Genomic DNA, 23,167 nt, shown 5'->3' with positions numbered 1-23,167 from the left:
ACGGCCTTTACTGCATGTCTTCCCCCCCCCCCCCCCATCTCTCCCCATTTCCTGTCAGCCTACTGTCTGTCCCTCCATAAAAATATAAAATAAAGGCGAAAGCCACAAAAAAAAATATTTAAAAAAAAAAATATATATATTTTTTGATAATATTGTATCTTTTGTACAAGATCCCAACATTTAGCAGTTTAAAAAATAGTCATTATAGAGAAAACCAGAAGGAAACAAAACTAAAGTCGGATAACAAGGTATAAGGTGCATGGTTAAAATAGAAAATAAAAATGAGGCATTGTGAAAATAGACAACACTATAGTTTATTTTCCAAGTCAAACACCATCTTAGCTTTGTGCATAGAGATGACGCTGGTTCAGCAGTGCAATGGAGTGTACAGTCATTCATAGTATCATGTCAACTCATAAATGCCGTTTTTTCACCAAGACTGACATGGTGACAGCGCTTGTACAGCAGCCTGATGGTCTGCTGTCGTAACAATAACCGCGTTGACGTGTAGACCTTCAGGAACATGCTGCTGATGACTTTTGACCCACATGGCTGTCCTCCCTCCCCTCTCTGTCATTTCCTCCCTCTCCTCCAACCATCTCTCCTCTCGTGTCATCCACCGAAGCCCAGGGTGCTTCCTCAAAGCCTCCCTCCTCATTATGGAGCCTCAGATGATGGAATGTGTTTGCCCAGCTGTGGTTTAAGGCACATTCTTCAACAGAGATCATTTCCTTTACCCAGACACAAAGGTTGCATAATTTATTGAAGCCCCCTAACACTGTCTCTCAGCGTTGCAGTTCTTCGGCCTTGTGTGTTTTAGTGTGCTTCAAACGTCATCCTGTAGTGCGGTCACGTCGGTCCTGCTGCCAGCGTATTGTATTTAAACGTCATCCTGTAGTGCGGTCACGTCGGCCCTGCTGCCAGCGTATTGTATTTAAACGTCATCCTGTAGTGCGGTCACGTCGGCCCTGCTGCCAGCGTATTGTATTTAAACGTCATCCTGTAGTGCGGTCACGTCGGCGCTGCTGCCAGCGTATTGTATTTAAACGTCATCCTGTAGTGCGGTCACATCGGCCCTGCTGCCAGCGTATTGTATTTAAACGTCATCCTGTAGTGCGGTCACGTCGGCCCTGCTGCCAGCGTATTGTATTTAAACGTCATCCTGTAGTGCGGTCACGTCGGCCCTGCTGTCAGCGTATTGTATTTAAACGTCATCCTGTAGTGCGGTCACGTTGGCCCTGCTGCCAGCGTATTGTATTTAAACGTCATCCTGTAGTGCGGTCACGTCGGCCCTGCTGCCAGCGTATTGTATTTAAACGTCATCCTGTAGTGCGGTCACGTAGGCCCTGCTGCCAGCGTATTGTATTTAAACGTCATCCTGTAGTGCGGTCACGTCGGTCCTGCTGCCAGCGTATTGTATTTAAACGTCATCCTGTAGTGTGGTCACGTCGGTCCTGCTGCCAGCGTATTGTATTTAAAGTCATCCTGTAGTGCGGTCACGTCGGCCCTGCTGCCAGCGTATTGTATTTAAACGTCATCCTGTAGTGTGGTCACGTCGGTCCTGCTGCCAGCGTATTGTATTTAAACGTCATCCTGTAGTGCGGTCACGTCGGCCCTGCTGCCAGCGTATTGTATTTAAACGTCATCCTGTAGTGTGGTCACGTCGGCCCTGCTGCCAGCGTATTGTATTTAAACGTCATCCTGTAGTGCGGTCACGTCGTCCCTGCTGCCAGCGTATTGTATTTAAACGTCATCCTGTAGTGCGGTCACGTCGGCCCTGCTGCCAGCGTATTGTATTTAAACGTCATCCTGTAGTGCGGTCACGTCGGCCTTGCTGCCAGCGTATTGTATTTAAACGTCATCCTGTAGTGCGGTCACGTTGGCCCTGCTGCCAGCGTATTGTATTCAAACGTCATCCTGTAGTGTGGTCACGTCGTCCCTGCTGCCAGCGTATTGTATTTAAACGTCATCCTGTAGTGTGGTCACGTCGGCCCTGCTGCCAGCGTATTGTATTTAAACGTCATCCTGTAGTGTGGTCACGTCGGCCCTGCTGCCAGCGTATTGTATTTAAACGTCATCCTGTAGTGCGGTCACGTCGTCCCTGCTGCCAGCGTATTGTATTCAAACGTCATCCTGTAGTGTGGTCACGTCGGCCCTGCTGCCAGCGTATTGTATTCAAACGTCATCCTGTAGTGTGGTCACGTCGGCCCTGCTGCCAGCGTATTGTATTTAAACGTCATCCTGTAGTGCGGTCACGTCGGCGCTGCTGCCAGCGTATTGTATTCAAACGTCATCCTGTAGTGTGGTCACATCGGCCCTGCTGCCAGCGTATTGTATTCAAACGTCATCCTGTATAGTGCGGTCACATCGGCCCTGCTGCCAGCGTATTGTATTCAAACGTCATCCTGTAGTGTGGTCACATCGGCGCTGCTGCCAGCGTATTGTATTCAAACGTCATCCTGTAGTGTGGTCACATCGGCCCTGCTGCCAGCGTATTGTATTTAAACGTCATCCTGTAGTGTGGTCACGTCGGCCCTGCTGCCAGCGTATTGTATTTAAACGTCATCCTGTAGTGCGGTCACGTCGGCCCTGCTGCCAGCGTATTGTATTTAAACGTCATCCTGTAGTGCGGTCACGTCGGCCCTGCTGCCAGCGTATTGTATTTAAACGTCATCCTGTAGTGCGGTCACGTCGGTCCTGCTGCCAGCGTATTGTATTTAAACGTCATCCTGTAGTGCGGTCACGTCGGCGCTGCTGCCAGCGTATTGCCATTGTCGGGTGGAAACCTTACGATGTCCAAAACTGTTTTCAGAAAAAAACAAACGATAAACTTTGTTCCAATGCATCCAAATGTACTGTATTCTGTCACAAGCTCTTGTGTTAAATACTTTTCATTGGTTGAATATTTATTAGGGTTGTCAAAAAAATAACTGAGTTAGTTAATTTGTGAAATTAATTAGATTAACATTTTTAATGCATGCTTTATAGATGACCTGCCCCATACTTCCCGTAATCCCATCCACTCTGCACTATAGTCATCGCTCTGGTATCTGATCCAAATAATACAACATTTACCACAACAACATACAGAAAATCATGTGATATTTTGGACATAGTTCAAAAGGTGATTAATCATGATTAATACATTTTAAGCTATGATTAATCTGATTACAATTTCTTTATCGTTTGACAGCCCTAATATTTATAGAACCCACACTCACTTCCACTCACTTTTACTTTCACAAAAATACACAATTATTTGCTACTTTTGTGTGACTCTGTACTATAATGACAAAGTACTGTATAACACCATTTTTTCAAAAGGACATAAAAAGGAGATGCATGTTTTCCCCCCAGACAGCAGTAAAGTAATCAGTCAGGCATGTTCATTAATGTCCCAGGGTGACATCATTTTGTTTACGCTACGCTCCCCCTTCGCTGCAAAACCCCTGATTGATTCAAACTCTTGAGGGTGTAGAAATGGACCCCTATACGCGGCAAAAGAATGTCACAGTGTAGAGTGTACGGTTCCATGTGTGTCGGCTACACATTCAACAGACAGGAAAAATGACTGTACTGTACTGGAATACCAAATAAGGTTCAGTGAATTCCAGCCTGCCTTGCAACAAGTCGGGACCTAAAGAAAGACCTTTTTCCCTGGCTTGTACAGTACGGTGTACAAACTGTACATGCCTCGTTCATGTTGTGCTTGGTACGCTTCAGACCTGACGTTCTCTACTACTCATCATGCAATACTGTGTCCAGGCTATTGTATATTATAAATACAATTACAATCAATCATGTGCTGAAACCGGTAATGTGTTGTTTGTATCGCCAGACATTTAATCCTCTACAGGATTGCGTGTGTGCGTGCGTGCGTGCGTGGGTGTGTGCACATTTGATGATTTAGATTTATGGCTTTTCACAGCATTTACATTTACAGTGGCTGAAGGGAATGGGGGAAAAGGCCTGCTATGGTCCCGTCGCAGAGATCAAAGCATCTGGTTCTACTACAGCCAGGCCCAGCGGTGTGAATAGGTTTTCAATGTAATGAGTCCCAGGATGCAGTGATGGTCTTTTAGATGAGTCCCATGCAGGAGTCATATTTGTCCTTTTTTTTTTTTTTTTACAAATTGCAGCATTTAACTGTCATTTTATATGGTTATAATGTGGTTATATTCATGTAGAAAACAGAAGAAACGATCATAACTAAAGCTAGCAAAATATCGCGATTTTATTTTAATTTTTACTGTATAGTACAGTAGTGCATCCCATGGATGCAGAGGTGGTTGTTTTATTGCGTCCTTTAACTATAAACTGTGTTTTGGGATACAGAATGCACCCTATTTTAATCTCTGGCCATGCTGACCTACAGTATGTATGGTATAGTTTGTGGAACGGCGCTGGACCTAGTGAATTAATATATGATAACCCTTCCACAGTAGTAGCATTTTCATATTTTAAAATGTTTGCACATTTTCCTATATAATGCCTCATTTGCGTAGTTAAAAATTAAAACTTGTAATACAATAAATCATTGTCTACGTGTAAATAATCAACTGGGCAAGTTTCATGGTGACAACAATCTAATATAGGTATGGTTTTTTTCCCCCACTCAATTCATAATTAACATTCCAATTTTGGAGCTCTGGCTCATGGACTAAGAACCAAAGAAAACAAAACATAGATGAACAAAGTAAATTACTGGTAATAATAAAGGAACCTTACATAGTGATCAACATCAATTAAAACGGGTACAGTTGATATTTACCAACGTTGATATATCAAGTTGAAAGCGATATAGAGAAGGAAGAGAGCTGTGCTTTAGTGAAGTCTGTAAGGCGTTCCCTGCAGTGTGTGGGGCAGCACACTGTCTTTAAGGTGTTCCCTGCAGTGTGTGGGGCAGCACACTGTGTAAGGTGTTCCCTGCAGTGTGTGGGGCAGCACACAGTCTGTAAGGTGTTCCCTGCAGTGTGTGGGGCAGCACACTGTCTGTAAGGTGTTCCCTGCAGTGTGTGGGGCAGCACACTGTCTTTAAGGTGTTCCCTGCAGTGTGTGGGGCAGAGCACTGTCTGTAAGGTGTTCCCTGCAGTGTGTGGGGCAGCACACTGTGTAAGGTGTTCCCTGCAGTGTGTGGGGCAGCACACTGTCTGTAAGGCGTTCCCTGCAGTGTGTGGGGCAGCACACTGTCTGTAAGGTGTTCCCTGCAGTGTGTGGGGCAGCACACTGTCTGTAAGGTGTTCCCTGCAGTGTGTGGGGCAGCACACTGTCTGTAAGGTGTTCCCTGCAGTGTGTGGGGCAGCACACAGTCTGTAAGGTGTTCCCTGCAGTGTGTGGGGCAGCACACAGTCTGTAAGGTGTTCCCTGCAGTGTGTGGGGCAGCACACTGTGTAAGGTGTTCCCTGCAGTGTGTGGGGCAGCACACTGTGTAAGGTGTTCCCTGCAGTGTGTGGGGCAGCACACTGTGTAAGGTGTTCCCTGCAGTGTGTGGGGCAGCACACTGTCTGTAAGGTGTTCCCTGCAGTGTGTGGGGCAGCACACTGTGTAAGGTGTTCCCTGCAGTGTGTGGGGCAGCACACTGTCTGTAAGGTGTTCCCTGCAGTGTGTGGGGCAGCACACTGTGTAAGGTGTTCCCTGCAGTGTGTGGGGCAGCACACTGTCTGTAAGGTGTTCCCTGCAGTGTGTGGGGCAGCACACTGTCTGTAAGGTGTTCCCTGCAGTGTGTGGGGCAGCACACTGTCTGTAAGGTGTTCCCTGCAGTGTGTGGGGCAGCACACTGTCTGTAAGGTGTTCCCTGCAGTGTGTGGGGCAGCACACTGTGTAAGGTGTTCCCTGCAGTGTGTGGGGCAGCACACAGTCTGTAAGGTGTTCCCTGCAGTGTGTGGGGCAGCGCACTGTCTGTAAGGTGTTCCCTGCAGTGTGTGGGGCAGCACACTGTCTGTAAGGTGTTCCCTGCAGTGTGTGGGGCAGCACACTGTGTAAGGTGTTCCCTGCAGTGTGTGGGGCAGCACACTGTCTGTAAGGTGTTCCCTGCAGTGTGTGGGGCAGCACACTGTCTGTAAGGTGTTCCCTGCAGTGTGTGGGGCAGCACACTGTCTGTAAGGTGTTCCCTGCAGTGTGTGGGGCAGCACACTGTGTAAGGTGTTCCCTGCAGTGTGTGGGGCAGCACACTGTGTAAGGTGTTCCCTGCAGTGTGTGGGGCAGCACACTGTCTGTAAGGTGTTCCCTGCAGTGTGTGGGGCAGCACACTGTAAGGTGTTCCCTGCAGTGTGTGGGGCAGCACACTGTCTGTAAGGTGTTCCCTGCAGTGTGTGGGGCAGCACACTGTAAGGTGTTCCCTGCAGTGTGTGGGGCAGCACACTGTCTGTAAGGTGTTCCCTGCAGTGTGTGGGGCAGCACACTGTGTAAGGTGTTCCCTGCAGTGTGTGGGGCAGCACACTGTGTAAGGTGTTCCCTGCAGTGTGTGGGGCAGCACACTGTCTGTAAGGTGTTCCCTGCAGTGTGTGGGGCAGCACACTGTAAGGTGTTCCCTGCAGTGTGTGGGGCAGCACACTGTCTGTAAGGTGTTCCCTGCAGTGTGTGGGGCAGCACACTGTAAGGTGTTCCCTGCAGTGTGTGGGGCAGCACACAGTCTGTAAGGTGTTCCCTGCAGTGTGTGGGGCAGCACACTGTAAGGTGTTCCCTGCAGTGTGTGGGGCAGCACACTGTGTAAGGTGTTCCCTGCAGTGTGTGGGGCAGCACACTGTCTGTAAGGTGTTCCCTGCAGTGTGTGGGGCAGCACACTGTCTGTAAGGTGTTCCCTGCAGTGTGTGGGGCAGCACACTGTCTGTAAGGTGTTCCCTGCAGTGTGTGGGGCAGCACACTGTGTAAGGTGTTCCCTGCAGTGTGTGGGGCAGCACACTGTGTAAGGTGTTCCCTGCAGTGTGTGGGGCAGCACACTGTGTAAGGTGTTCCCTGCAGTGTGTGGGGCAGCACACAGTCTGTAAGGTGTTCCCTGCAGTGTGTGGGGCAGCACACAGTCTGTAAGGTGTTCCCTGCAGTGTGTGGGGCAGCACACTGTGTAAGGTGTTCCCTGCAGTGTGTGGGGCAGCACACTGTGTAAGGTGTTCCCTGCAGTGTGTGGGGCAGCACACTGTGTAAGGTGTTCCCTGCAGTGTGTGGGGCAGCACACAGTCTGTAAGGTGTTCCCTGCAGTGTGTGGGGCAGCACACAGTCTGTAAGGTGTTCCCTGCAGTGTGTGGGGCAGCACACTGTGTAAGGTGTTCCCTGCAGTGTGTGGGGCAGCACACTGTCTGTAAGGTGTTCCCTGCAGTGTGTGGGGCAGCACACTGTCTGTAAGGTGTTCCCTGCAGTGTGTGGGGCAGCACACTGTCTGTAAGGTGTTCCCTGCAGTGTGTGGGGCAGCACACAGTCTGTAAGGTGTTCCCTGCAGTGTGTGGGGCAGCACACTGTCTGTAAGGTGTTCCCTGCAGTGTGTGGGGCAGCACACTGTCTGTAAGGTGTTCCCTGCAGTGTGTGGGGCAGAGCACTTGAAGGCAGATTCTCCAGACGTAGTGGAGGGAGGTATGTATGGTCTCAAGCATCAAATAATCTTGAGAGCGTGTATGATAAGAAATAGTTCCCAATTAGGTGAATTCCCAATTAGAGCTTTATAGACAAATAATAACCAGTGTTGGTCTCTCCTTGTCACAAGGGAGGGCCAACCAACCTTATTGTACAGTATGCAATGTTGGGTGTTATAGCTGTCGCCTGTTATCAATCTGAGGGCAGATTACATTCAGCATCTGTTTGTCCTCGTCCTCGTCACCTCCTGACACTTGAGCAGCCCCTATTTTATACTTTGTCGTACAACGCCGTACCCTTTATGCTCTGTTGACCGGGCTCTGCCAGGGGGCTGCACTTGATTCAAGGTTCAAGCTTGTACTTTATTGTTACATCTCGACTACAGGTACATAAGAGTAAAACGTATTATTGTCTGTCTTCCTTCAGACAATGCAGCTGAGCAGCATAGCGTAACATTCAAAACAACAAAAACACAGCAAACAAAGAATAAAGGGTGCAAGAAAGAGTAACGTGTAGCCTACTGTACGTACTGTACAGTATGTGCGTGTTTTCCCAGTAGTAGCAAAGTTGGGTAAACCTTTTTGTGAACGGCTTCACAGTAGGTTATATTCCATACAGTATATACAACACAATTTAGTTTAAGAAGGTGCAATTGAGGCTATGTTCCATACAGCAATCTCCTGATCTCCTCCTTATTCCCTCCACACTAAATCTCTTCACCTATTTAAGCCGTTATTATGATATGTGACTTCTTGATACAGAGCCTGCCATGGCGCCAAGACTGTTTATTTTTTATCCAAAATGAGTTAATAGCACAGGCAGACTCTTCACATACTAGACTAGAGCATGTCTGAAATAAATGTCAGAGCTGAAATGTAAATATGAAATAAATGCTTAAACATGTAGCTAGGTATAATGACCACAGAAGTGAACCTTTTCAAGCCTGTTTTCTCAACTCGCTGTTTCTCTGCAAGACATTACTCTATAAGCCATATCTCTGAAACTGGTGGGTCAAACTGAACAACCAATATGTCAATTTGAAGCTATGATTCCCTGCTTTCATATGACATGAAAATAAAATTTAAATAAGTCCCTCAGTCAAATTTGGCCACATATGTCCAGAATAAGGACGCTAACACCCAACCAAGGACAGAACCACTTCCATCTGAAAATAGCAGCTACTGTAATTCAAGTGGCAAAGTGGGGCAATATGAGTGAGTTTAGATCAAGATCAACCACGATAACGGACAGTGGTATAAGGTTTCCTCTGCCATGGACCATCATCGTACAGATAACGGACAGTGGTATAAGGACATAAGGACATAAGGACAGTGGTATAAGGACATAAGGACAGTGGTATAAGGTTTCCTCTGCCATGGACCATCATCGTACATTCATAATCTTCTCACCGCCAGTGGCGTGCACATATAGACACTAGGGGGTGCTAGAGCACCCCTGCCCTTTTCCCTCTAGGCAGCAATGTGCCCTTTTGAAAGAAAAAAAAAGAAATTGTACAGTGTACACTGTGCAGTGTGTGGACCATGGTGACATTGATCAATTATTGACAAAAAGCTTCTAATATATTATTTAGGCCCCGAAATCTATAAATCTCACACTATTAAGGCAACCATCTGGTTCCACGCGCTGCACAAGGTGCCCTTTTTTCCCCCACTTGAGCACCTGCCACTCTAAATAGCTTACCGCTATTCCACAGCGATTAGCCATATAGTATAGTGAGCACCTCGGATAGGCTCAACAAAATGCACTCGGGTGCAGAGAGATCAAATGTCTGCTGCTCTCTGTGAGAGAGGACGGCAACAATGTCCGCCTATAAGGCCCAGATAGAGGAGCATTGTCTGTCAGCCTATAAGGCCCAATGTCAGCCTATAAGGCCCAATGTCAGCCTATAAGGCCCAATGTCAGCCTATAAGGCCCAATGTCCGCCTATAAGGCCCAATGTCAGCCTATAAGGCCCAATGTCCGCCTATAAGGCCCAATGTCCGCCTATAAGGCCCAATGTCAGCCTATAAGGCCCAATGTCCGCCTATAAGGCCCAATGTCAGCCTATAAGGCCCAATGTCCGCCTATAAGGCCCAATGTCAGCCTATAAGGCCCAATGTCCGCCTATAAGGCCCAATGTCAGCCTATAAGGCCCAATGTCAGCCTATAAGGCCCAATGTCCGCCTATAAGGCCCAATGTCAGCCTATAAGGCCCAATGTCAGCCTATAAGGCCCAATGTCCGCCTATAAGGCCCAATGTCAGCCTATAAGGCCCAATGTCAGCCTATAAGGCCCAATGTCAGCCTATGAGGCCCAATGTCAGCCTATAAGGCCCAATGTCAGCCTATAAGGCCCAATGTCAGCCTATAAGGCCCAATGTCAGCCTATAAGGCCCAATGTCAGCCTATAAGGCCCAATGTCAGCCTATAAGGCCCAATGTCAGCCTATAAGGCCCAATGTCAGCCTATAAGGCCCAATGTCCGCCTATGAGGCCCAATGTCAGCCTATGAGGCCCAATGTCCGCCTATAAGGCCCAATGTCCGCCTATAAGGCCCAATGTCCGCCTATAAGGCCCAATGTCAGCCTATAAGGCCCAATGTCCGCCTATAAGGCCCAATGTCCGCCTATAAGGCCCAATGTCAGCCTATAAGGCCCAATGTCAGCCTATAAGGCCCAATGTCAGCCTATAAGGCCCAGATAGAGGAGCATTGTCTGTCAGCCTATAAGGCCCAATGTCAGCCTATAAGGCCCAATGTCAGCCTATAAGGCCCAATGTCAGCCTATAAGGCCCAATGTCCGCCTATGAGGCCCAATGTCAGCCTATGAGGCCCAATGTCAGCCTATAAGGCCCAATGTCCGCCTATAAGGCCCAATGTCAGCCTATAAGGCCCAATGTCAGCCTATAAGGCCCAATGTCCGCCTATAAGGCCCAATGTCAGCCTATAAGGCCCAATGAATGTCAGCCTATAAGGCCCAATGTCCGCCTATAAGGCCCAATGTCCACCTATAAGGCCCAATGTCAGCCTATAAGGCCCAATGTCAGCCTATGAGGCCCAATGTCAGCCTATAAGGCCCAATGTCAGCCTATAAGGCCCAATGTCAGCCTATAAGGCCCAATGTCAGCCTATAAGGCCCAATGTCAGCCTATAAGGCCCAATGTCAGCCTATAAGGCCCAATGTCAGCCTATAAGGCCCAATGTCAGCCTATAAGGCCCAATGTCCGCCTATAAGGCCCAATGTCAGCCTATAAGGCCCAATGTCAGCCTATAAGGCCCAATGTCAGCCTATAAGGCCCAGATAGAGGAGCATTGTCTGTCAGCCTATAAGGCCCAATGTCAGCCTATAAGGCCCAATGTCAGCCTATAAGGCCCAATGTCAGCCTATAAGGCCCAGATAGAGGAGCATTGTCTGTCAGCCTATAAGGCCCAGATAAAGGAGCATTGTCTATGTCAGCCTATAAGGCCCAGATAGAGGAGCATTGTCTATGTCAGCCTATAAGGCCCAGATAGAGGAGCATTGTCAATGTCAGCCTATAAGGCCCAATGTCAGCCTATAAGGCCCAATGTCAGCCTATAAGGCCCAATGTCAGCCTATAAGGCCCAGATAGAGGAGCATTGTCAATGTCAGCCTATAAGGCCCAATGTCAGCCTATAAGGCCCAATGTCAGCCTATGAGGCCCAATGTCCGCCTATAAGGCCCAATGTCAGCCTATAAGGCCCAATGTCAGCCTATAAGGCCCAATGTCAGCCTATAAGGCCCAATGTCAGCCTATGAGGCCCAATGTCCGCCTATAAGGCCCAATGTCAGCCTATAAGGCCCAATGTCAGCCTATGAGGCCCAATGTCAGCCTATAAGGCCCAATGTCAGCCTATAAGGCCCAATGTCAGCCTATAAGGCCCAATGTCCGCCTATAAGGCCCAATGTCAGCCTATAAGGCCCAATGTCAGCCTATAAGGCCCAATGTCAGCCTATAAGGCCCAATGTCAGCCTATAAGGCCCAATGTCAGCCTATAAGGCCCAATGTCCGCCTATAAGGCCCAATGTCAGCCTATAAGGCCCAATGTCAGCCTATAAGGCCCAATGTCCGCCTATAAGGCCCAATGTCAGCCTATAAGGCCCAATGTCAGCCTATAAGGCCCAATGTCAGCCTATAAGGCCCAATGTCAGCCTATAAGGCCCAATGTCAGCCTATAAGGCCCAATGTCCGCCTATAAGGCCCAATGTCCGCCTATAAGGCCCAATGTCCGCCTATGAGGCCCAATGTCAGCCTATGAGGCCCAATGTCAGCCTATAAGGCCCAATGTCAGCCTATAAGGCCCAATGTCAGCCTATAAGGCCCAATGTCAGCCTATGAGGCCCAATGTCAGCCTATGAGGCCCAATGTCCGCCTATGAGGCCCAATGTCAGCCTATGAGGCCCAATGTCAGCCTATAAGGCCCAATGTCAGCCTATAAGGCCCAATGTCAGCCTATAAGGCCCAATGTCAGCCTATAAGGCCCAATGTCAGCCTATAAGGCCCAATGTCAGCCTATAAGGCCCAATGTCAGCCTATAAGGCCCAATGTCCGCCTATAAGGCCCAATGTCAGCCTATAAGGCCCAGATAGAGGAGCATGTCTATGTCAGCCTATAAGGCCCAATGTCCGCCTATAAGGCCCAGATAAAGGAGCATTGAGAAGATTGTCTATGTATAGAGGCTAATTTATACGCCGTAGTATGGCGGTGTATCTTGACGACGACGAACTGATTTTCAAGCTATAACCCACGGGGGAAATAATGTGTCTGTAATGTGCATGTATTCCGTTTCATCTTCGTGCAGCTCACCTGCATGCTGCTGCGATCTGCTTCATACTGAGCACATAGCGCTATGACGCAGACTTTGAAGTTGATCAGGTCCAGACTGCTTTTATAATGGTGATGCTGCCCAGGCATTGAGTGACTGGAGAATGCTGTATGTGCTTGAGGGATATATTGGGTTATAGAAAGTTCTTTTTTTTGTTTTTGTCCGCAGCAGTACATTGTACCACATACCGGTACCCTCATCTTCTCATGTCCCTGAGTGTGGAGTTAAGGATTAAGGATTTAAGGATTGTAAAAGTCCAGCATTTCAAGATACATCTTAGTATTCTTTTAATTATATTAGCCTTATTCTATACATTCTTCCAGTGCAAGGCTGTGCCTGGCCTATTTAGTGACGGATCAACCCCTCTCAAGGCCCTGGCCTCGCCTAGTTCCATTGTTAATCCCTGCCTGTTTACAGTACATGACAGAGCTGTGGAGCCCATCCACCACTAAGATGAGACCATTTGGAATGATCTGTTTACAGTAATGACCTGTTTACAGTACATGACGGAGCTGTCGAGCCCATCCACCACTAAGATGAGACCATTTGGAATGATCTGTTTACAGTAATGACCTGTTTACAGTACATGACAGAGCTGTCGAGCCCATCCACCACTAAGATGAGACCATTTGGAATGATCTGTTTACAGTAATGACCTGTTTACAGTACATGACGGAGCTGTCGAGCCCATCCACCACTAAGATGAGACCATTTGGAATGATCTGTTTACAGTAATGACCTGTTTACAGTACATGACAGAGCTGTGGAGCCCATCCACCACTAAGATGAGACCATTTGGAATGATCTGGCCAAGGCACCTTTTGGCCCCCTATACTGCCCATGGAAACGTCTCCCAACTTCATCTTTCATTTTTGTCGTCACAAGTTTACACACTAGGTGTAATATAAAGGAATGGCAAACTTATGCCACTTAAAGCCCAAATAGCCTGCACTTACAAGAATAATTGTAATATAAAATGGCCAAAAACAATATAAAATATGTCGCTGTGTGACAGTGTTCCAACACGTCTCTTTATAGCTTAGCCTTTTTATCGACATTTCTTCTGTCTGCTTGTTTTGTTTGTCCGTTAAATGCATTTATTTTTAATTGTACGTAGTATATCATTCTGTTTGTAATATCTCTCTTGTCTATTATTTGAAGCCCTTATAGAGCGATAATGTCCCATTCATCTTTCCCATAGACGTTTCAAAGCGTATTTATTATATAAAAGTTATAAAAGTATAAAGTTTATTATTATTAGTATTAACCCGTTCTGGGCGGGATCAACCCATTTTGGTGTTTTAGGCATTACGGTAGGTTATACTTTAGCTATTGAAAAATGCCAGAGCTACAAGCTCATAGCACAAGCTCATAGCACAAGCTCATAGCACAAGCTCATAGCACAAGCTCATAGCAAGCTCATAGCACAAGCTCATAGCACAAGCTCATAGCAAGCTCATAGCACAAGCTCATAGCACAAGCTCATAGCACAAGCTCATAGCACAAGCTCATAGCAAGCTCATAGCACAAGCTCATAGCACAAGCTCATAGCACAAGCTCATAGCACAAGCTCATAGCACAAGCTCATAGCAAGCTCATAGCACAAGCTCATAGCAAGCTCATAGCACAAGCTCATAGCGCGGCACTTTTTTTGTGTGGCGCAAATCTTTGAATATATCATTCACAGTGAACATTTTTAACTCAAAGCTTTGCTTCTTATCTGGGGAGGTCCCTGGATGGGGCGGTCGGCAGCCAATTTCACAACATTTCTGGGTGGTTCTAATTTGAGAACCACTAATATAGAAACATGTGTTTTTCAGAAAACTGTCATGATTTAGAAGGCATTTGTGGAATCGTCCTCTAATGGGTCTAAATGGGTTAAAGACCTGTAAGCCTCAGACAAAGTCAACAGCCGAGTTGACGAATGATGACAATAAACCATTTTTTGGGCCGAACAAATAATTAGAAAGAAGAAAACTCAAAAACAAGAAATGATCACATAGTGATATCTGTCGGGTGAAAGAAGCGCTGCTTTCTTTAATTAGTAACGAACGTTCCTCTCAATCATGACGTTGCGTTGCATAACATTGGGTTTCTCTAAAGATTTCTGTTACCCGCTTCCCGTTGCCCGTTTCCTGGTCATGTGACCTGATATATCATTGATTAAATGTTCTGTCTCTTCTCAGGATGCTCTATCAGAACACGAAGACAAAGCCTCCCGCGCTGCCGTTGAACAGGAGAACGTAGATGAACCTGAGATTCTGGAGACTGTGAGACAGTCTGTGGATGAATCCCCGCCGCCCGTCCAAATCCTAAATGAAAAAAGTGCCGCAGAGATGGACGACGGGGCTTACAGTTACACCGCGGCTACACGTAACAACAACAACAACAACATCAATTTGGACATCCCATCCCGCCATTCCATTCCACACACGTCTGACGAGGAGGCGGCTTCTTCTCACAACATTAGTTTTCTGCTGGAGGAGAACGTGATAGCTTTGGTGAAGGAACATGGAACCCCAGTCATAACGGAGGGGAACCGTGTGGACGAGATGCCCCCTAGTCCTCCTAAGCAGAGACACCGTACGCTCTCTTTGGGACCCAAAGAAGGTGATGTCATTATCGGTTCTGACAACAGAAAGTACCGGCTCCTGAGGGGTTCTCCCGGACGTTCTGGGATATGGGGAAAAAGAGTAAGACTACTGTGTTTATTTATTTATTTATTTGTGCAGTTTAGTGCACAAGCCAAGTGAAAACCTGTTTGAAGTGACGTATTTTTTGGTCAAAGATTAAACCTAAAATATGTTAAACTCTTCTCCAGGAGTTTTCAAAGTATCAGATAGTGGAACTCCCTTCAGACAAAGCCCAGACACTAAACTGATAATTCGGTTCAACCTCAACAAAGAAAAGAATATCACACCCGTGTGAACTGAGTGGTGCAACTCCCCCCCCCCCCCCCCGCTCCTCTCTTTCTCTCTCTCTCTCTCTCTCTCTCTCTCTCTCTCTCTCTCTCTCTCTCTCTCTCTCTCTCTCTCTCTCTCTCTCTCTCTCTCTCTCTCATTAGCAGGCAACAGTGTCTCTCTCTCTCTGTTTCTGGCACAACAGCGCCCCTACTGGTACTCATAGTCATACTGGTGCTCATTAACGTCACATAGGTGAACCAACACACATAGGTGAACACGGACATTGCTGTTCCTTGGAGTGGTTGCACCACTCAAAAAGTTATAGATGACTGAAGGAAATAAAGTAAAGCAAGGCTAAACTAATAAGTAGTATAGTTCATTGTTTGTATGCTGGATGTACTGTATCTATAGGCAAACCTTTATAGATGACACAGTACCATCCAGAACAGTGTTGATTTCGTCGACTAAAACTAAGAGGAAAAATGTTCGTCGACTACCTTTTTTCACTGACGAAAACTAAATGGAAACCAAATGAAAACTAAGCTATGATGACTGAAACTAAGACTAAATATACTGACAATTTCGTCAACAAATAAAAACTAAACTAAGACGTTACTAAGATGAGACTAGTGGACGAGAGATCCAGTATAAGTCATTTTACACTTGGTTGCATGCTGAAAATAGCAGATCTACAAGCTCACAGTTGTGAACTTCTAGATCGCCTATTTTCATTTCATTACGACGGCAACAAGGCCCGCCAAAATACATTTTAGAGTAAAACTAGAATAACATTCCAGGTGACTGAAACTAAATTAAAACTATTGAAGAGACTGAGACTAAAACTAAAATCAAAAACACTGATCCAGAATGGTAAAGCAAGTTTCCCAGCGGACAAGCAGGTTTCTGTTAGGAAGCCTTTCGAACAGATAGTCTTTGTCACTATACAGTAGCGGTGAAACATCCAAGCATCGGCATTGGCGTAAAACTCTGAAACTTCACGTTAGAAAGTTTTCCCTGGCAGATTATGTAATACCCTAAAACCGCTCGTCTTTAATCTGCCTATATTTTAAGTGAAAGGTTATAGTAAATGCTGTGCAAACAATGTGGTCGAATCCACCCTCGAGACACTGACTCACGCTGATTCTTCAGACCAACCTGAGAAATGACAGACCAAAAATAGATGTTTCAAACTGTAATGGCATTAATAATGTACTGCGTGTGGTTTACACAGCCCTCTCTTTTCAAAGATCTGCGTACTAGTGACATTGCCAAGTAAACAACAGTTCTTCTTCCAGGTTCTGCCAATAGTCTATAAGTGTATAGTAACAAACGGCTCTACTTCTGGCTTTGTGTGTTTTACAGGGATGTGCTGGGAGACAAGGCTATTTGGGCTTTAAAGGAGACACGGTAATGATCAATTAATTATGACCATTATTTATGTCCTGTGTTATTTTACAGTATATCTGAATGAATACTATATATTTGTGAATATATTTTTGAATGCATAATATATGTTTGTAATTACAACAACGAATTAACAAAAAGAAACATTTGGCTACAGTAATAGCAAGATGGTAACAATTTATAAAATGTTTGATCGTTGCATATAGTAGGTGCAATGATTTCGGTCGATGGACTTTAGGGGTGCTCCGATCACGTTTTTTGGGACCGTTCGCCGATTTTCTTTTGTCGACAAAACCCACATCAAAGCTGTATATGTGGGGAGGAAGGGGAGAACGTTTAGGCCCGTCACAAAGCTGTATATGTGGGGAGGAAGGGGAGAATGTTTAGGCCTGTCACAAAGCTGTATATGTGGGGAGGAAGGGGAGAACGTTTAGGCCTGTCACAAAGCTGTATATGTGGGGAGGAAGGGGAGAACGTTTAGGCCTGTCACAAAGCTGTATATGTGGGGAGGAAGGGGAGAACGTTTAGGCCTGTCACAAAGCTGTATATGTGGGGAGGAAGGGGAGAAGGTTTAGGCCTGTCACAAAGCTGTATATGTGGGGAGGAAGGGGAGAATGTTTAGGCCCGTCACAAAGCTGTATATGTGGGGAGGAAGGGGAGAACGTTTAGGCCTGTCACAGAGCTGTATATGTGGGGAGGAAGGGGAGAAGGTTTAGGCCTGTCACAAAGCTGTATATGTGGGGAGGAAGGGGAGAAGGTTTAGGCCTGTCACAAAGCTGTATATGTGGGGAGGAAGGGGAGAATGTTTAGGCCCGTCACAAAGCTGTATATGTGGGGAGGAAGGGGAGAACGTTTAGGCCTGTCACAGAGCTGTATATGTGGGGAGGAAGGGGAGAAGGTTTAGGCCTGTCACAAAGCTGTATATGTGGGGAGGAAGGGGAGAATGTTTAGGCCTGTCACAAAGATGTATATGTGGGGAGGAAGGGGAGAACGTTTAGGCCTGTCACAAAGATGCTAAACCGTATTATCTGATTGACTTAAATGGGAGATAAAAGATCGCTTTCTCCAGATCCGGTAAATTGACGATCACCGATCGAGTCATTTGGGGGAGTGAACATCGGCCGATTTAAATCCCTGGCCTTTGGATCGGAGCACCTCTAATGGGTTTTCCATCAGTAATCTATTAACCTATACCCGTCTGTACATCAGTAATCTATTAACCTATACCCGTCTGTACATCAGTAATCCATTAACCTATACCCGTCTGTACATCAGTAATCCATTAACATATACCCGTCTGTACATCAGTAATCTATTAACCTATACCCGTCTGTACATCAGTAATCCATTAACCTATACCCGTCTGTACATCAGTAATCTATTAACCTATACCCGTCTGTACATCAGTAATCTATTAACCTATACCCGTCTGTACGTCAGTAATCTATTAACCTATACCCGTCTGTACATCAGTAATCCATTAACCTATACCCGTCTGTACATCAGTAATCCATTAACCTATACCCGTCTGTACATCAGTAATCTATTAACCTATACCCGTCTGTACATCAGTAATCTATTAACCTATACCCGTCTGTACGTCAGTAATCTATTAACCTATACCCGTCTGTACATCAGTAATCTATTAACCTATACCCGTCTGTACATCAGTAATCTATTAACCTATACCCGTCTGTACATCAGTAATCTATTAACCTATACCCGTCTGTACATCAGTAATCTATTAACCTATACCCGTCTGTACATCAGTAATCTATTAACCTATACCCGTCTGTACATCAGTAATCTATTAACCTATACCCGTCTGTACATCAGTAATCTATTAACCTATACCCGTCTGTACATCAGTAATCTATTAACCTATACCCGTCTGTACATCAGTAATCCATTAACCTATACCCGTCTGTACATCAGTAATCTAACCTATACCCGTCTGTACATCAGTAATCTATTAACCTATACCCGTCTGTACATCAGTAATATATTAACCTATACCCGTCTGTACATCAGTAATCTATTAACCTATACCCGTCTGTACATCAGTAATCCATTAACCTATACCCGTCTGTACATCAGTAATCCATTAACCTATACCCGTCTGTACATCAGTAATCTATTAACCTATACCCGTCTGTACATCAGTAATCTATTAACCTATACCCGTCTGTACATCAGTAATCTATTAACCTATACCCGTCTGTACATCAGTAATCTATTAACCTATACCCGTCTGTACATCAGTAATCTATTAACCTATACCCGTCTGTACATCAGTAATCTATTAACCTATACCCGTCTGTACATCAGTAATCTAACCTATACCCGTCTGTACATCAGTAATCCATTAACCTATACCCGTCTGTACATCAGTAATCTAACCTATACCCGTCTGTACATCAGTAATCCATTAACCTATACCCGTCTACATCAGTAATCCATTAACCTATACCCGTCTACATCAGTAATCCATTAACCTATACCCGTCTGTACATCAGTAATCTAACCTATACCCGTCTGTACATCAGTAATCTAACCTATACCCGTCTGTACATCAGTAATCCATTAACCTATACCCGTCTGTACATCAGTAATCCATTAACCTATACCCGTCTGTACATCAGTAATCTAACCTATACCCGTCTGTACATCAGTAATCTATTAACCTATACCCGTCTGTACATCAGTAATCTATTAACCTATACCCGTCTGTACATCAGTAATCTATTAACCTATACCCGTCTGTACATCAGTAATCTAACCTATACCCGTCTGTACATCAGTAATCCATTAACCTATACCCGTCTGTACATCAGTAATCTATTAACCTATACCCGTCTGTACATCAGTAATCTATTAACCTATACCCTTCTGTACATCAGTAATCTTTTAACCTATACCCGTCTGTACATCAGTAATCTATTAACCTATACCCGTCTGTACATCAGTAATCCATTAACCTATACCCGTCTGTACATCAGTAATCCATTAACCTATACCCGTCTGTACATCAGTAATCTATTAACCTATACCCGTCTGTACATCAGTAATCTATTAACCTATACCCGTCTGTACATCAGTAATCCATTAACCTATACCCGTCTGTACATCAGTAATCTATTAACCTATACCCGTCTGTACATCAGTAATCCATTAACCTATACCCGTCTGTACATCAGTAATCTATTAACCTATACCCGTCTGTACATCAGTAATCTAACCTATACCCGTCTGTACATCAGTAATCTAACCTATACCCGTCTGTACATCAGTAATCCATTAACCTATACCCGTCTGTACATCAGTAATCTATTAACCTATACCCGTCTGTACATCAGTAATCCATTAACCTATACCCGTCTGTACATCAGTAATCTATTAACCTATACCCATCTGTACATCAGTAATCTAACCTATACCCGTCTGTACATCAGTAATCTATTAACCTATACCCGTCTGTACATCAGTAATCCATTGACCTATACCCGTCTGTACATCAGTAATCTATTAACCTATACCCGTCTGTACATCAGTAATCTATTAACCTATACCCGTCTGTACATCAGTAATCCATTGACCTATACCCGTCTGTACATCAGTAATCTATTAACCTATACCCGTCTGTACATCAGTAATCTATTAACCTATACCCGTCTGTACATCAGTAATCTATTAACCTATACCCGTCTGTACATCAGTAATCCATTAACCTATACCCGTCTGTACATCAGTAATCTATTAACCTATACCCGTCTGTACATCAGTAATCTATTAACCTATACCCGTCTGTACATCAGTAATCTATTAACCTATACCCGTCTGTACATCAGTAATCTATTAACCTATACCCGTCTGTACATCAGTAATCCATTAACCTATACCCGTCTGTACATCAGTAATCCATTAACCTATACCCGTCTGTACATCAGTAATCTATTAACCTATACCCGTCTGTACATCAGTAATCTATTAACCTATACCCGTCTGTACATCAGTAATCTAACCTATACCCGTCTGTACATCAGTAATCTATTAACCTATACCCGTCTGTACATCAGTAATATATTAACCTATACCCGTCTGTACATCAGTAATCTATTAACCTATACCCGTCTGTACATCAGTAATCTATTAACCTATACCCGTCTGTACATCAGTAATCCATTAACCTATACCCGTCTGTACATCAGTAATCTATTAACCTATACCCGTCTGTACATCAGTAATCCATTAACCTATACCCGTCTGTACATCAGTAATATATTAACCTATACCCGTCTGTACATCAGTAATCCATTAACCTATACCCGTCTGTACGTCAGTAATCCATTAACCTATACCCGTCTGTACATCAGTAATCCATTAACCTATACCCGTCTGTACATCAGTAATCTATTAACCTATACCCGTCTGTACATCAGTAATCTATTAACCTATACCCGTCTGTACAGCAGTAATCTATTAACCTATACCCGTCTGTACATCAGTAATCTATTAACCTATACCCGTCTGTACATCAGTAATCCATTAACCTATACCCGTCTGTACATCAGTAATCTATTAACCTATACCCGTCTGTACATCAGTAATCTAACCTATACCCGTCTGTACATCAGTAATCTATTAACCTATACCCGTCTGTACATCAGTAATCTATTAACCTATACCCGTCTGTACATCAGTAATCTATTAACCTATACCCGTCTGTACATCAGTAATCTATTAACCTATACCCGTCTGTACATCAGTAATCTAACCTATACCCGTCTGTACATCAGTAATCTATTAACCTATACCCGTCTGTACATCAGTAATCCATTAACCTATACCCGTCTGTACATCAGTAATCTATTAACCTATACCCGTCTGTACATCAGTAATCCATTAACCTATACCCGTCTGTACATCAGTAATCCATTGATCTATACCCGTCTGTACATCAGTAATCTATTAACCTATACCCGTCTGTACATCAGTAATCTATTAACCTATACCCGTCTGTACATCAGTAATCCATTGACCTATACCCGTCTGTACATCAGTAATCCATTGACCTATACCCGTCTGTACATCAGTAATCCATTAACCTATACCCGTCTGTACATCAGTAATCTATTAACCTATACCCGTCTGTACATCAGTAATCCATTAACCTATACCCGTCTGTACATCAGTAATCTATTAACCTATACCCGTCTGTACATCAGTAATCTATTAACCTATACCCGTCTGTACATCAGTAATCTATTAACCTATACCCGTCTGTACATCAGTAATCTATTAACCTATACCCGTCTGTACATCAGTAATCCATTAACCTATACCCGTCTGTACATCAGTAATCCATTGACCTATACCCGTCTGTACATCAGTAATCCATTAACCTATACCCGTCTGTACATCAGTAATCTATTAACCTATACCCGTCTGTACATCAGTAATCCATTAACCTATACCCGTCTGTACATCAGTAATCTATTAACCTATACCCGTCTGTACATCAGTAATCTATTAACCTATACCCGTCTGTACATCAGTAATCCATTGACCTATACCCGTCTGTACATCAGTAATCTATTAACCTATACCCGTCTGTACATCAGTAATCTATTAACCTATACCCGTCTGTACATCAGTAATCTATTAACCTATACCCGTCTGTACATCAGTAATCTATTAACCTATACCCGTCTGTACATCAGTAATCTATTAACCTATACCCGTCTGTACATCAGTAATCTATTAACCTATACCCGTCTGTACATCAGTAATCCATTAACCTATACCCGTCTGTACATCAGTAATCCATTAACCTATACCCGTCTGTGCATCAGTAATCTATTAACCTATACCCGTCTGTACATCAGTAATCTATTAACCTATACCCGTCTGTACATCAGTAATCCATTAACCTATACCCGTCTGTACATCAGTAATCCATTGACCTATACCCGTCTACAGGGCCCTCGGGGGTTGGCGGGCCGGGAGGGCAGCAGAGGAGAGCCAGGGCCTCCGGGACCCCCAGGACTGCCCTCACTTTATCTGTGGAAGAACTCTGTAGAGGTCTGGACCGCCTTCAGGGTAATAATAATAATAATAATAGGGTAGGACTGAGTCCACACATGCAGTACACTAGAACAGGACTGAGTCCTAACATGCAGTACACTAGAACAGGACTGAGTCCACATGCAGTACACTAGAACAGGACTGAGTCCTAACATGCAGTACACTAGAACAGGACTGAGTCCACACATGCAGTACACTAGAACAGGACTGAGTCCACACATGCAGTACACTAGAACAGGACTGAGTCCACACATGCAGTACACTAGAACAGGACTGAGTCCTAACATGCAGTACACTAGAACAGGACTGAGTCCACACATGCAGTACACTAGAACAGGACTGAGTCCACACATGCAGTACACTAGAACAGGA

The 23,167-nt window shown here is 44.9% G+C and overlaps 1 long non-coding RNA gene across 1 annotated transcript; it reads left to right on the top strand.

Annotated features, from left to right (window-relative positions):
* The first annotated feature begins 14,870 nt into the window (after nt 1-14,870).
* On the top strand, nt 14,871-22,810 carry LOC310872860. Its single transcript, XR_014570431.1, has 3 exons — nt 14,871-15,097; nt 16,670-16,714; nt 22,691-22,810. It is a non-coding gene; the product is annotated as an uncharacterized lncRNA (long non-coding RNA).
* Nucleotides 22,811-23,167: the final 357 nt, after the last annotated feature.

This window comes from Protomyctophum parallelum, assembly GCF_964188405.1.
Source record: "Protomyctophum parallelum genome assembly, chromosome: 15".
Classification (NCBI taxonomy): domain Eukaryota; kingdom Metazoa; phylum Chordata; class Actinopteri; order Myctophiformes; family Myctophidae; genus Protomyctophum; species Protomyctophum parallelum.
This window is presented reverse-complemented; position numbering and strand designations above follow the sequence as displayed.